This window comes from Dipodomys merriami, unplaced genomic scaffold (genome assembly GCF_024711535.1).
Source record: "Dipodomys merriami isolate MVZ:Mamm:240054 unplaced genomic scaffold, mDipMer1.0.p SCAF_49, whole genome shotgun sequence".
NCBI lineage: Eukaryota > Metazoa > Chordata > Mammalia > Rodentia > Heteromyidae > Dipodomys > Dipodomys merriami.
The window spans coordinates 10,645-27,417 of record NW_027206057.1 but is presented as its reverse complement, the minus strand read 5'-3'; the positions used below and the strand labels follow the sequence as shown (position 1 = coordinate 27,417).

General features: G+C 33.9%; 1 protein-coding gene across 6 annotated transcripts in view; it reads right to left on the bottom strand.

Annotated features, from left to right (window-relative positions):
• Gulp1 (GULP PTB domain containing engulfment adaptor 1) overlaps nt 1–11,661 on the bottom strand; it is a 151,138-nt gene extending 139,477 nt beyond the window's left edge. For all 6 annotated transcript variants that reach the window (XM_069995619.1, XM_069995622.1, XM_069995620.1 and 3 more), the window contains exon 1: nt 11,537–11,661. The gene's annotated coding sequence lies outside the window, so the exon portion shown is untranslated. The remainder of the gene's footprint in view (nt 1–11,536) is intronic.
• Nucleotides 11,662–16,773: the final 5,112 nt, after the last annotated feature.

Here is a 16,773-nt window from a genome sequence, read left to right as displayed (position 1 = left end):
TAAACAGATTTCATTATAACCTATTTTTATGAACCCATACATTATAACTCCATCATATTCAACCCCCCTTCATCCTATATCCTGTCATCCGTCACCACTACCTCACTTACCCACTCTTCCCTGGTTCCGCTCTCAAGTGATTAAAATAAATATCTTTCTTTTCTTTATTTTAGCAGTATGGAGTTTGAATTCAGTATTTCATACATGCTAGGTAGGAACTCTACCACTTGAGCCAAACATCCAGCTCTTCTGGCTTTGGTTATTTTTTTATTATACATTTTTTTTATTGTGAAAATACCATACAGAGGAGTTACAATTACATGAGCAAGGTAATGAGTACATTTCTTATCAAGTACTGCTGCCTCCTCCTTTGTTTCCCCTTCCCATCCCTTCCCATCTCTACCCCCTCCCCAGGCTTTGGTTATTTTTGAGAGAGGGCATTATTTTTGCTCAGGGCCAGCTTAGACCAAAATCTGCCTGCTTATACTTCCTGTCATAGCTGATAAGACAGGTGAACACCACCATGACTAGTTTTTTCTGTTGAGACACAATCTTGTGAGCTTCTGTCTAAAAATGGCCTGAAATTGCTATCTTACTATTTCACCCTAATGCTTAGCTGGGATGATGTGTGTAAACAACCACACCAAATTTTTCCTGTTGAGATGGGGTCAAGCATGGTCTTCCTTGCTTCGCTTTACCTGGAAATGTAAGCTTCCTTATCTCTACCTGCTAGGAGCTAGGATAACAGGCTAATAAGCCACCAATGTCAGTCAATAAATTACATTTTTAACAAACAAATTGCAATAGAAACATCTTTCAGCAAATACAGAAGTGCATGTATTCAATAGCATAAGTACCTAAAGTGATTTTGACATTTAAATTTAATTATTATAGGCAATGACTATATAAATGTATAAATTTTTAAATTATACATTCCTTTTACTTAGTATCAGATAATTTGAAAATCTGAAAGAAACATAAAAAGGGGCAAGCTTGCTTCCCTCAAAACATAACAGAACTAGGAAGGTGCCTCAGTGGTAGAACGCTTGCTTCGCATGCATGAGGCCCTGGGTTTGATTCCTCAGCATCACATACGCAGAAAAAGCCGGAAGTGGTGCTGTAGCTCAAGTGGTAGAACGCTAGCCTTGAGCTGAAGAGCGAAGGACAGCACCAAGGCCCAGAGTTCAGGCCCCAAGACCAACCACAAATAACAACAATAACACAACTCTAAAATTAGTAACAAATACATGTGTCAATATCTTATTTACCTGACATTAACTGCAAATTTCATTGTGACAGACATTAGAAATATCAGTGAAAAAAACTAGAGATAACCTATACCTCAGTGGTGCTTACGTGCTATCGGGAAAGCCATATTATGGGGAAAAAAATTAAACTAACTGGACAAGTGGCTATAAGTGTTAAAAGAATAATAACTATGTCTATGAAATACACTGAACCAAACGCAATTTTTGCATTTTTGCATTTTATCTCCTGGAAATCAGTTCTCTACTCCCTGCATAATTATTAACTGAACACATCAGATCTTTCCTTAAGCCAACCTCATATACTCACTCTCTGGAACATAAAACCATCAATGTAGGCTGTGTGGGTTTAAGTACTTGACACACTCTTCTGCATGCCAACTAAGCAAGCAATGACTTATCCTAAGACTCATACCATTTTTATTTTAATATATTTTTATTATCTTTAGTTGTACAAAAGAGTTGCAGTTCAAAAAAGCAGTTTATGAATACAATGCATCTTGATCAATATTACACTTTCACCATTCTCCTTCCTTCTAACCCTACTCTTCATGGCTTTTTTCATAAATCTGGAACCTTGTATCTGGCTACTATGCAATCCTGAAGTCACACTCCATCTCTGAATAACAGCACTTCTTGGGCAAATGTCAAGTTGTTGCTTTATTTCAAATGTGGCACTACCTCCTTCTTATATTTCTCACATTTTTTGGCTGACTAAGACTTCTATTGATTTTTTTGCCAACCTAGTTCTAAACTGAATTGTATGTGATATATTACTTTTCTGATCTACTCAAGGATTTGAGGTATATTACTATTGTGCTGTTTATCGAAAGAATCAAAAAAATCTGCAACTTTCCTCTCAAAATAAATTTAACTTAAAAAAGATGCCAAAATTTCTTCAAATAATTTCATTGTCCTTAAATTTTTTTATTAATTTTCCATTCATGTTAAGTTAGATAAATTAGAAGAAACTAAAGATGTTTTCATCTTTTTAATTTAAATAAGAGATTCACCTTTGAATCTATAATAGTACATGCTAGAAAACATGTATATAAGACTCCTATGCTGAATATTAGGTAGGAGGGATGAGGAGCTTGAAATGAATAAAATATGATGGAGGAGGAACTAAGAGTGGGAGAAGATGAAATACATTACAAGTCTAGCAGAGAGCTGAATGGCAGCTCATCTTATAAGAAGATGACAAGGGAATACTGACTAGGGGTTTGATATGTTTTTGATTGAAGTACGTACTTTGGTACTTCAAATCTTCCTCGTGAACTACTGTAATAGATAAAAACTACATCTGGGTTCTAATTCATTGTTATTTGACCACAAACAATTTTACGTGTTTGTTCCTAAGTTTCTTCATCAATAATCTAATTTTCCTACCTCACAATTATGAGAATTGTGTTCATTTGTGAAGAAACTTCCAGTATGGAAGTGTTAGTTATTGTTGTTGGTGTTATTGCTGAATATCCTATACTTTGAAGCTTTCTCAAGAGTTTAGAAAAGTCCACTCAAGGACTGGGAATAGAATAGACGTATAGCCAGGCACCTGTGTCTCATGCCTGTAATCCCAGTTACTCCGGAGGCTCAGATCTGAGGATTGAAGTTCCAAGACAGCTCAGGCAGCAAAGTCCCTAGGACTCTTATCTCCAATGAACTACTCAGAAAAAGCCAGCACTGTGGCTTAAGTGGTAGAGTGCCAGCCTTGTGCAAAAGGAGCTCAGAGACAGTGACCAGGCCCAGAGTTCAAGCCCCAGGACTGCCAAAAATTTTTTAAAAATAAATAAATAATAGACTTATGCACCAAGTAGAAGAGTATTTTCCTAGAGAATTCCAGATCTCTTCTAATTATCCAACATTTTAGACAGGACAAATCATTTTTTAAAATAGTCAAATTAAGTGAATAAAGGATATAAAGTAACTTTGGAAAACAAAATATCAGTCTCTCATTCTACCCACCTTGGTTTATGTTTCTTGATTTTTTTTCTACTGTACTTATTATAACTCCTATTTTCTTATGAATTATCTGAGAAAATAATTTCTATTATACCTATTACAAAAATCTATATAAAACTATTCTTTCCTAAAGAAAGATCTACTTATTTTAGTCATTAGGAAGTAAAATGGTGTTGAGGCTTATAATCTACATAAACAGAATATTTATACATATCTAATTAAAATGAGTTAAAGCAAACCATACTAAGCAACTGTCAAAATAAATAATAACTCCCACATGTGCCAAATGATTTTCCTTATTTCATGGGTCAGCCAGAATTTGTCTACATATTAAAGTTACTGTGAAGCGTATTCACCCTGTCATAACTCTTGTTAATCATAAATTAAGGAAACAGCTGAAATAAGATTGTAGCATTTTGATTAAATCATCCTATCATCTCAAATGTGTTAATGGAATGCCAGCTTAATGTTTTGAACCTGAGTTGGGGGATACAAGAACATGTAAATATGTTCTGTTCTCTCATAGCCTAACTCATGAGTTCATACAGTAGATTTAATATTAAACTCTTAACTTGCATTCCAGAAATCCAAATACCACTTAAGTCATTCAGAAATTCATAAAATCTGCCCAGGAATGTTATGTCTAATTACCTTACATAAAGCGGTGGCACCACTAATGGTGGCTTACATAAAATGATTTATTTCTATGTTTCATTAAATTTCTCCCATTCACTGATATAGTTTTCAAAATCAAATAAAAAATGCTCCAATCTACACTTCTTTTTCACTTTATGTCCCAAAGTAGCATTCTCCCTGATTTATTATCAAATGCCTGCTTAACCTGAGAATATGCTATCTATGTCCACATATATACCTCAGGATGTAAGTTGATATAAGTATAATTCTGTTTTCTCTTAAACCTTTTGAAAATAATTACATATTTATAATACTTTATGAATAATCATCTATTTCAAGATACATATAATAAAGTTTATGTGTTAAAATCTATTCTTCAAAATGTATTTACAAAAGTAGTTTATGCACACCCAGAACTATAAAAGGATGTTTTAAAAAAAAGACAATCAGCATCACCCAGAAATAGCCATGATAATAGTATAAGTATTGCTTACTAAAAGCAGCCAGACATGCAGCATTGAGATTTTACTATACATACAGTTGTAACCTACATTCCATTTTTACTTAACTTCCCATTTGGTAATGGTTATTTTCTATAGCATTAAAAATTACTTCAGAATGTCATATTTACATTTTTCATAGCATTCTATTACTATTATACATATATATGTATGAAGAATCATTATATGAAGAATTGTTTCCTCTTCAATTTCGTGTATCATCATGTATACGCTAAGACTTCCTTACTTAACCTTACCAGTACTAAACACTGTAGGAAAGTGGCATTCCTTTTCTCTCCACTCTCTCTCTCTCTCTCTCTCTCTCTCTCTCTCTCTCTCTCTCTCTCTCTATATCTCTCTCTCTCTCGCTCTCTCTCTCTCTCTCTCTCTCTTTCTCCAATCTCAGAGCCTACAACTACCATCTATACAGATGCAGTATCTAGCAACCTAAGCTTTCCTTTGATTCCTGTTGTCACCTTCTGCCTTTAATTCACTCCATGTCTATATATCTGAATTTTATTTATTGTTTTTCATCCTAGCATTTTCTTTTCCAAATCAGCATCATTTTCCACCCAACAGAGTTCCTTGTCCCAAAGGGACAAGGAACTTGTCCCAAAGGGGATTTTTGTTAAACACAAATCTGCTTACAGGTCTTTTATCTGCTTAATTCTTTCGGTGGCAACTGCCTATATTCAGAATAATTTCCCTGAGATGTTTTCTTATTAGATGCTCTATTTGGATCTTCTCCATGATCATTTCTCTCCATCTACTCTTTCTTAAAAAGTATATTTTATTGTTATTGTAGAGGTGATGTGCAGAAAGGCTACAGTTACATAAATCAGGTAATGAGTACATTTCTTTTTGAACCACGTCACCCCTTCCCTCTTTCAATCCCAGTTTTCCTTCCCATCCCCGCCCATAAGTTGTACAGCTCATTTTCCACATACTGTCTACTGAATACCACTGCTGTACTAGTTCATCCTTGTCCCACCTTTTCTGTACCCCACCTTCACCTCAGATCTCTATCTAATTTTGAGGTTGCTAGAAACTCCCAGTTACTGTGTACCCCTCCTAGAGTTTAGTTAAGTGATGTCCAACCCCACATCCCACATTCAGGCATATTCTAAACCTTATAATATGATCTCATTTGGAAACTGGTTCTTTGCAGATGTAAATAGCTCAAGAGCTTGAGATTTTTTTAAAAAATTCATTCTGAATTCAGGACAGGTATATTTATAAAGAAAGTACCTAGAGAAACACAAGGAATGCAGCCATCCAAAAAGTATCGTTATGCTGTTTCAAGGCAAGAAACACCAGGCATTATCAGAAATTGGAAGACACTAAGAATGATCCTCTCCTGCAGCCTTTAGAGGGAGAGTTAGCCTGCTGTCCTCTTGACTCCCATTGTAGCTTCCGTAATGTTAGAGAATGATTTTTTGTTTAACCCACCTAATTTATAGTTCTTCATAACGGTAGCCCTAGGATAACTAATATATTACCTATTCAAGACTTACTGAAGTAGAGTAACGGTGTTATTTCAATTCTTCCTCCACTATACGGTCCATAAAGTAAAAAGACTAATTCTACTGCTTACAGTTTTATGCCTATTGCCAGCAGGCCAATCGATATATGACAAGTGGATTTTTCATGATGACAGAAGCTGCTTGATATCTGAGCAGCATTATTACTCAGTCAGGTTGCTTATTAGTTGAGATTTTATTACCACAATAATTTGATGGCTATTAAACTTTACTTCTGAGGAAGGGGCTGCACAATTTACATTGTTTTCACTGGCAACACCTCCACTCCAACCCTGGTCTTAGAACTTCAAATTTCCTTTGGGAAATCCATCCTCCTCAAGAGCAGACCTTCTTGGGGTAGCTATTAAACAAGTGTCATTGCTGGCAGAGAGTAACTGAAACTTAACCAGGAGGACGGAAGGGGTCCTTCAGCTCTGTGGAAGACCCTCTGAGCTCTCTCTGATCCTAGTTCTCTAGATCTGAGGAACAGTTTGGTCCTCATCTTTACTGAGAACTCTTTCATCCAGTTCTGCTCCCATTTTCTCAGAGACCCTGTATCTTTTTGGGGATATGCCTTTTTCTTTTGTTTAAATACCCAGAACAAATTTCTGATACTCAACAATCTAAGAACAGTAATTATATCATTCAAATGTGGATGTCATCAGTACACAGGACAAGCTGCTTATATAAATAGGAAATCCTTCACAGATTGTCACTGGTTCAAGAAGTTTCTACTATGGATTAGCTTAGGCCACTTAACTAATGAATTATTAAATTGAGAATGCATGAGCTGTCATTTATTCTGATAGCTACTTCCATTTCTTCATGTACTGCACATATTAATGGAAGCACTACTTTTCTCTCTCATTTATTTTACTCTTTATAAATGTAAATATAAAAATGACCTGCTAAATACTTTTGAAGTTTGGGCTGAACTAAAAATTTCTCAATGCAAATCATGTTCTAAAAGTAAATTAAAGCATTTTATGAAGAATATTAACATTTAACTAAGTCAAGGCTCTCATATAATAAATGATACCCATCATGGAATCAATAATTAGCTTAAACCAAACTAATTTCCACTTTGCATATCTGATGAGCAGCCACTTGCCTGATTCATTATTTCATTCAACTAGCAATTAATTTATGAAGGAACAACATAGTACATAAATATTCAGAACACTTTTTCTTCTAACCCACTGTTAAATGTAAACCAGTATTAATAATAGGTAAGGATCAATTTGAACATCACAATTAAAATAGACATACATTTTACACATTTAGCTGTGCGAAATATAAATTTTAAAATGTCAGTGAAACCAAAAACACTCTCTTCAATTTCTTCAATGCTTTTCTTTTATACCTAAAGACAGATAAAGTACAATATATCTTTGATTCTGATCTGAATTTGCTCCTCACTAAGGGATTTCCCTACAGTCTGTCCTCAAAGATCAGTGCTGTTATTCTAATGCATTGCAACTGAGAGAACAGAAAATACATTTCTAGCTATTTGTGCTTCTTTCTTAACATCCCATCCAATTTTATCATCATTAACGATTCTAATAATGATTCTAATAATCTATCTGAAAGATTATCAACTTCTACTAATACACTGTAAAGTCTGTGATAGTATATCTGAAAAGCTATCAAAAAATGAAAATCACATTCTAGATATATTTGAATCTAAGCTTTATTTATGGTTTCAAAACCAAATCTTTTTTTTTTTTTTTGGTAGATTTTTAAGACATACTGCCTCCTATATATATTTTGATGAAACTTTAATTTTACTTAATCCTATCCTCAATGCTAGTACCATAGCCCCACCCTGAAATTTCCCATTCTCCCTCTAATCAGCTTATAAATTACATTTCTCTTTCGGTTGTTTCCATTTTAGCTTAGTTTGAATTTAGAGATTTTACTGGATTTTTGGACTCTTTTCTACTTTTCCATCTTTGATGTTAGAATAAAATTGATTTAAAAAACTATTCTATGCTGATCATTAACATCAGACATTCTGCTAAATACTTTGAATATTGATCTATCTTATTGATGAGAAAGACAAAAGCAAAAATGAGAGAACAAAATGTAGTTTGAAAATTATAAATTTCTGGAGATCAATGTTAGAGAATGATCAAACATTAAGTTCAAAGTTTAGAAAGGTATAAGTCAGATCTTAAAGGTCTTCTATTTCCTTCTAATTAATTTTTACCTGGCCAGTTGGTGAGGGAGATCCAGTACAGAGTGTTATACATAGGGGATGATCTGATCCTATGCAGATTTCCAGATACTCTATGCGGGGAACATTTGAAGAAGAAAAACACAGAAATAGTTTGAACCTTTAAGTTCTATATTACTACTTTTAGAAATGTAATAGAAGCCTGAAAAGGCTAAGAGTGGGATTTCAAAGAGGTTATATGTAATAAAATAAAGTACAAAATAGAATGAACAGACTTACTAGTCAATGGAAGATTAAATATTTTAAGAAAAGAGAATTCGACATGATTCTAATATCCAATTATATTACCCAACTGAGTAGTAATTCTTAACAGAGAGGGAGTAACTACAAATGGAAATCCTTAATTTTAAGATGCTAAATAACGATTTTGGCACCTGACTTAACAATTCAGTCCATCTATATTGATACAGAATGCAAATGGAGATATCCAGAAATCAAATGGGATAGGAACCTTCCAAGATGTCTACAAGTGTTCACTCTCTACTGGTATTCATGCCCTTTCTTAACACTCTTCTCTTGAATGTGTGATAGACCTATCAAAAATACACAGTTTACATGGTTTCCCGCATTTGTGGTAAATAGAATGTGCCTATAAATCTAGAAGTAAACATGTTGGTATGCAAGTGGTTACAAATGAATTAACTGAAGCATAGTAGACTCTATGGAGAACTCAAATCGTATAATTTTTTAGAAAGACTAAGTCAAAGCCCAAAAACATAAGCACCAGGAAATTGGTACATACAAGAAGGTGGGAAGGGCCAATAGGAGAGGTTTGGATGAATAAAGAAGGGAAGAGAAGAAAGTATACAGTCAATAATTCATTATATATCCCACAAACTTAAGAAAAGTAAGTAAAGGGGTAGGTCTAAGGGGCATGAGAATGTTGAAGGAGGTGACACTGATCAATATCCATTATATTAATAAACTGCTTTGTTAAATGACATCTCCCTTGGACAACTACAGATAACAAACATTTTTTTAAAAACTAAGATAAAAATAAGAGACTAAAAAATAGTGGTACATTCATTTCATATGACTGCACAAACAAACCACAATTGCCACTGGTGGTCTTCAAAGCAAACTGTGCCGGAGTTCGTTCTTTACTTTTCCAGCTTTTGGCGGTTCTTTGGTGGCATGTAGCATTGTAACAGAAGAAGGGACATCAGATATCCTTGGTGTTCGAAACCAAACTAATTTTACCAACACAAGTCTCATTTTTTGTTCTATTTATCCCATTTCTGTTGATCCCGCAAACATGCCCCCTTTCCTAAGCAGAGTAATTTCTTTCCTTCACCTGCCACCCTCCAAATGTCATCTGTCTAAATGTCATCCATCACAACCTTTTTCACTGCCACTTCTCTTGCCTTCCATTAAGTTCCACTGCTTCTTATTTTCATTCCAAGGAAGAATATTTAAGTTTGTGGGTAACCTTGATCAGCATCAATGTCTTGGGGAAAAATTGATTGGTACTGTAGCCCTTGCAATACCCACAGGGTGGCATACACAAATGCCCACTAGTTGTTCCTTGAGTGTGATTCTGTTGTGCAATGACAGCTATGGTGGCATTCACTGGTATACTGTTTCAGAGACTATACTACAAAATCCTCAGGGAAGAAATTACATCTTCTTCATCTCTTGTGTTGCTTACAGTATGTAGTTTGCTGCATAACAAATAACAAGTATTCAGCAAATGATGAATATAAAGAAAGAAAAAGAAAAGCCTGCCTTTTATGATGCACTTTTCTTTCCTTTATTCAGAAACATATCTCAACTAGATTAAAGTCATTTAAAAGTAGCATTAACTATCTTGTTCTCCCCACAATCTTTCCTCTCTAGGTAATGATAAAATGGGAATACCTACGTATAACATCCAAATCATAGAATTTATTGCCCACAACTCTGTTACTTCTACCTGGTTTTTTTTCCCCCAATTTCCTCAACATCCTCTGTATTTTTCCAGCCCTGTACCTTTTTGCAAGTGGATACTCTATTTTGATTTACTGCCCAAAACAAAGCTTCTCTCTTAACTGTGAACTGCTCCTCATCCCAATTTCGAAGTTTCATCACCAGCAACTGTCCTTTGCCTTCTTTCTTGGCACTTCATATCTCCTGTCTCTAAGTCACTGAAATGTGTTTCTTTTATTGAAAGTTAGTTATAACAAGGAACTATCTGTGTGCCTTTCTGTCCTTAATCTCAATCATCATTCCTATCATTGCTTAAATAATCACAGTGGTAAAGAAGTAGTGTAATTACGTCTACAATAAACAACAGTTGAGTGAATGAGTACTTGCAATCAAACAAGGCACTTGAAATGGTATTGTAAAATTAAAGGTAAATAGAAATAGATAAATGACAGACATATAGTCACTTTCTCCTCAGGTACATTATGTAAGGGAGAATATTTGTTGAGTATATGTAAGAAAGAGAATAAAAAATTAACATCGTGAAATGGCATGGCAAAATTAAAGGCAGACAGAAATCAATAAATGACAGATAAATAGTCACTTTCTTCCCAGCCATATTATGTATGGGAAAATATTTATTGAGTATATGTAAAAAAGAGAATAAAAAAAATAAAATCTAAGTAGGGGCCAATGACTCAAAACTGTAATCCTGGCCACTCAGAAGACTGAGATCTAAGGAACTAACCATCAAAAGCCAGAATGCAGTTGTGGCTCAAGTGGTAAAGTGCTGGTCTTGAACAAAAATACTAAATGACAGTGAGGAGACCCTGAGTACAAGTCCTAGTACCATAAAAAAAAAAGATTCTTAATTTTGAATTTTTAATTCAGTACTGTTACAGCGATCAACTGAATGAGAAAATATGGTAAACAATTAATTAATGAGGAAATAGGATTAATATATTGATCATACTAATCATTAATCATATTAATCATTAAGCATTTTAAAACTGATAAGAACTGCATCTCATTCCTACCTTCAGCAAGAAAACTCAGCAGTAAGAATTAAAACACCTTAACCATCATAGTCATTGAACTAGTTGATGGTATTTTTGTCATGTATACATCAATCTTTCTATCAGGATAGTCAGTGAATATTAAATATAAATGCCACAAAACTATGTTTAACTCATTGATACTGCATATAAAAAACAGTGGAACTATGACACTGCTATTCAGAGTTTCAAAGAATACAACAAAAAAAGATTTGCTACAAAAATAATTTTTAACAAGCATCAAAGAATTCAGATACTAGCATCACCACTTTTGTAAATGGAAAAAAAAAGGAATGGTATAAAACAAAATGATCGCAACAGTTATTTTCAAAGAACGGTATTCACTGCTGCCTTTTATTCTATATTTTGTATTTGGCCATTCTGGACAACAAAGTAATATCTTAAATACTCAGTACAAGATAAAGCACTCGGAAATATAAAAGTAATCATTTCTTCTTACCTGAGTTTGCCAAAATAGAGTGGAAAAAATGCAGACACACAGCTCCACGGAGCTTCAATCATACAGCTGCACCAGAACAGTCCCTCTCTCACTTTTCCTCTTAAGTATATCAGATGGAATCACATATACCTACAAATAAAATTAAAATTGCACTTAGTATATTTAATCAAGGAATTTAAAGGTTACTTCTGAAATTCTTGTTACATTTCTTATGAAAATAATAAAACATACATTTTTTCATTGGTAATTGAGTTAGATTGCTGGATGGTGGCAAATTGTGGAAATGCTAAACAATAACTGTCTTAAGTCAGATACATTAGTGTTATCACACAATAAAAGTTGGAGGAGAGAGAGGAGAGAAGAGAGAGAAATCTACATCGTTCTCTTGAGCTATACAAATAGCTCCTTCCTATCTTAATTAGACGTTCATAATATAATGAACAAGGCATGTATCTGATTAGATACATGCCTTGTTCATTATATTATGAACATAAAACCGAATATTAGAAAACATTCATGTTTTTTCATCTTCATTTCACTTCCTTGGCTGGAGAAATGATAGCTTATCCCTTTATTCATTTTTGTGCTATATGCATGATAATCAGGCTGTTAGTTAAGAAAGACCTTTTCTCAACACAGAAATGAAGATGTCTTTTCAGAAAAAGACAACAGCACAAATTGTGTTCCCTTAATCTATGCATTTCAAATAACTTCTAATATAAATTCAGACGTAACAGGAAATTTCGTAAGAATAGTCTGTTCTTGCCAAAACCACTTTTTAAGTGAGGTAACATATAACTTTAGTCCTGTCTTCCTAAGATTGAAGCAAACACTTTGACACAGACATTAGTGATGTCAGATGAACTTGCTTTTTGACTTTCTTCAAAGACAGATGTCAAATATTATTCATTCTTGCTTCAGTGTCTGCATCTCCGCCATCTTAACAATGTGAAAACTGTACTTTTTCATCTTAGGCATAATCATCTGTGGAAACTGATTTATCCATGGTCCTTTTTTTTTAAAATTTTTTAACATAATTTTAGATATAAAGTAGAGATTTTAGTAAAAGTTGCTCCAGAGGCAAACTCTGAGGTAACAATTTAGTTTCAAGAAGTTTATTTAGGAGATGATCTTAGGAAACAGCAATAAGGAGAAAAGAAGTGAGACAAGTCTGTGGAGACAGAGCGTTACCAGGCCTAGCAACACCAGTGTGGGTAACAGCAGCCTAAAGAATGGTAGAGTAGGCTTCCAGGGATCTTAATTCCCCAAGGCTTCCTAGCTACTTTAGTTGGCAAAGTTGTCTTTGGTGGTCAAACAATCCTTTCATGGTGAGGAACATTTTTTTCTGCCAATGCTTACTGCAGTATTTATAACATCACTTGAAAGCCATACAAAAGGATAAATACAGGCAGCCTTGAATCAGTGAAAGAGAAATATATCAGTCTTCTCTGGAGCTCACTGGACATTGATGGAAGTGAACCATACAACTTGTGGGTGGAGATAGGAGGGAGGAACTGGGAGAGAATGAGGGAATAGAAGACACTATGGTGAAATGACATTACTGATTATCTAACTCATGTAATCATAATCCCTCTGTACATCACCTCTATAATAACAACAAAGTAAATTATTTTTTAAAAAAGATATAACCAAACTCATAGTCCTTGAGCAGGTCTTTCCCCATCCTTGACAGAAACTCAGGAACTGGACCCCCGCAAGCACTGTTGGTGTTACAGGAAGCACTAATGGAGAAGGTGTATAGGCAGATCAGCCAAACATTCCCCCTTAAAAGACAGCAATTTTTTAAATTAAATTACAAACAAGGTTTATTGTAAAAATCACTTGTAGATATTTTATAAGTATACTGATAAAGAATTGTTTGCCCATCAAATAATGCTATTTTTAATGAAATCATATGGAATTTTGTTATCAATCACTGGATCTTAGAGTATATAAAATTCATGTTATCTTTACTAAGAATGTAAAGCCTGCTTGGTCACATACTTTCAATTCTAGAACTAGGTCTGGTCATCCAGGACAGAAAATATCAATCACATCATATAGCAAAAACTGGGAAGCCAGATGCTGGTGGCTCACAACTATAATCCTTACTACTCTGTAGGCTGAGATCTAAGGATCATAGTTTAAAGCCAGCCCAGACAATTAATTATCAAAAACCAGAAGTAAAGCTGTGGCTCAACTGGTAGACCAAAAAGTTCAGAGATAGCACCTAAGCCCACACACACACACACACACACACACACACACACACACACACACACACACACACACACACACACACACACACACACACACACACACACACACACACACACACACACACACACACACACACACACACACACACAACTGGTAGACCAAAAAGTTCAGAGATAGCACCTAAGCCCCCCCCACACACACACACACAGAAGATAACCATGAAACCATTTCATTTCTTCTGTGTTTGTGTTAGGTGAGAGTAGAAAAGAAAAGATAGTAAAATCAGTTCCTTTTCAGGACAAGACTAATTTATCTATGTATAAATTGGGAAGGGATGTGAAGGGTAAACAAAGGAGGAGGCTGCAATGCTTGGTAAGAAATGTACTCATTATCTTGCCCATGTAATTGTAACCCCTCTGTACAATATGTTCACAAATAAAATTTTAAAAAATTTTTAAAAAAACAAATTTTGATCCTACCAAAACTTAAAGAGAAATTATTGAAGATAACATAATTAACTATTAACTTAAACTATTAGACAAATCCCGTTCTAAACTATTAAAACAAAGAAATATCTTAAATGTATGGTTCCAAGGAACATTTCCAGAGCTTTTGTTTCCTTCTCTTACTGAATGAAGCCCAGCCTTCCTTCAGGAAATAGTCTTAAGAGTAGAATATTTTATGCAATTTGACAGAATAAAGAAGAGCATAAAAATACCCACATCAAAAATAAGAACTAACTTATGCCAAGTTCTGTCTTTTGCCTTGCAGGAAAATGACTTATATTCTGAATTGGAGCTATTATTCTATGTCTGATATGATTAAAATTGTTCATAGAAAGAGTAATTTGAATAATCTTGCAAAATATGATTGGCTTATAAGCTACTCTTTTGAACATATTTTTACTTTAAAGTAAAATATCCCAATTTCCAATTCAAATGACTTTCAAAAATTTAGTCTGACACCATGTATTCAATTTGATCCTTTTTTGTACTTATTAGACATTTTCATGCAATTTGCAGTTGTATAGAAAATTAAATGAAGGACATTATTTCCCTTATCAACACTTACATTTTTCCCAACAGTAAAAACTTAAGAAAAACATTATTATTATTACTATTGTAATATGACTGGATGCTTCAACCTGCAAATGTGACACTTGTATCTTCAGATGTTCAATATGCAATAAAGCCAAATAAATCAAATCGACATTGATAAATGAATCAGGACAAAAGGTATTTCCACATTTCAACATGGCATATAAACCATCTTTATTGATGATCATAAGAGGCTTTCAAAGTCATTTTTCTTTTTTACATAGGGCCAAATTTAATAATAGTTCAATTTAATTTGAAAAGAATGTTAGATTAAAGGTTCCTTATGTCCTTATTTACTGTCAACAGATTCTAAACTTTAAAATATACAAAAACAGAACTTTGACTCTGATTTTCTTTTTCCTTTTCTTTTCTCTTCTTTCTCTCTTTTACTCTGTGACATTCACTTGTGAGTGGAAACATGGGCACAGTTAAAAGATAAGATGAATACCTTTTGCTAAAACTAAAAATAACAAAAAATTAACTCATGTCTACTTCTCTTGCTTAATGGGAGGGCTGACAGCTTGGTCTCTTGACTTGGCACTGACTATATGTTTCTTGCTTTGAAATGCATCTAGCTCAGGGAAATAAAGACAAAGAAGTATCTGAATGCCTGGATCCAGCAATGCCTGAAGTACTATTCTAGAACTTTTGTTTATGATTTCCAAATATTTTGTTATTTAACTGGCTTTTAATTAGTTTTCTAAACTAATGGTGTTTTGTGTTTTGAAGATAGCTGTGGTTTAAAGGGACATAGATTTACAAATGAAAATTTAAGTTTTTGATGAAGAAGAAAGAACTCACATAATTCAAAACTTTTATACTTGCTTACGACATGAGAGCTCCTCACACATGAAGGTTAGAATATGAGTTAATTACATCATCACTTCTGGTGAAGATTAAAAAAGGTTTTTTAAGTTGTAAATTTTTTTAAACTGTAAATTAACAGATTTAGGAGACACATGAATGATTTTCCGAATTAGATATGCAGTATATGATATGGGAGTATCTTATAATTTAAAAAACTAACCCAAAATAAATAAAATGTCTTCATTAATGATGAATTAATATATTTTATAATATAAGTAAATAAAATGCTTATTGATTGCTGGAAAATGTGTTCCTGTCTTTTTCTACTTTAAATGATACTTTGTTTCCTTGTTAGTCTGTACAGGCATAATAGTAAATAAATCAACTTCTACTAACTGATCACAACTTTGTAAACAATTTATGTGTTGTAGCACCTGAACTTTTTAACATCTTTTCAACATGGTATCTGAATGGCTTATTTAAAGATGAACACCTGAACTGTCATTACATATACAACTAGAATTGTAAGCCCAACTTTTTTTTTAATTGTGAAAATACCATACAGAGGTGTTACAATTACATGGGCAAGGTAATGAATGCATTTCTTATCAAGCATTGTTGCCTCCTCCTTTGTTTCCCCTTCCCATCCCTTCCCATTCCCCCATCCCACCCCCTGCTCCATGCCAAGGTTGTAAAGTTCATTTTCAACATAACATCTTATACATCAGATTGTTGCAATGGGTCCACCTGTATCCCAATTTAAACAATTTTAAATTTTGTTTTTTCCCTTCCTCTCCACAAATTATACCAACATCAAATACAGTTGCCCCAACATCAAATACAGTTGCCCCATTTGTTAGGAAATGGAAAAACTTGGAAAAAATTATATTAAGTGAAGTAAGCCAGGCCCAAAGAAACATAGGTCCCATGGTTTCCCTTATTTGTAATATCTAGTATATGTATGAGTCAAGCGGAAAAGGTCAGATAATGTGATGTCAGGAAAATGAACCCTTAGATGTGTATTTTAATGTTTTTTTCTTTCATGCATGTGTTTCTAACGCATTTATAAGATTATCTCTTTGTTGCTTTGTATGTCCCTCCCCCACAGTATAA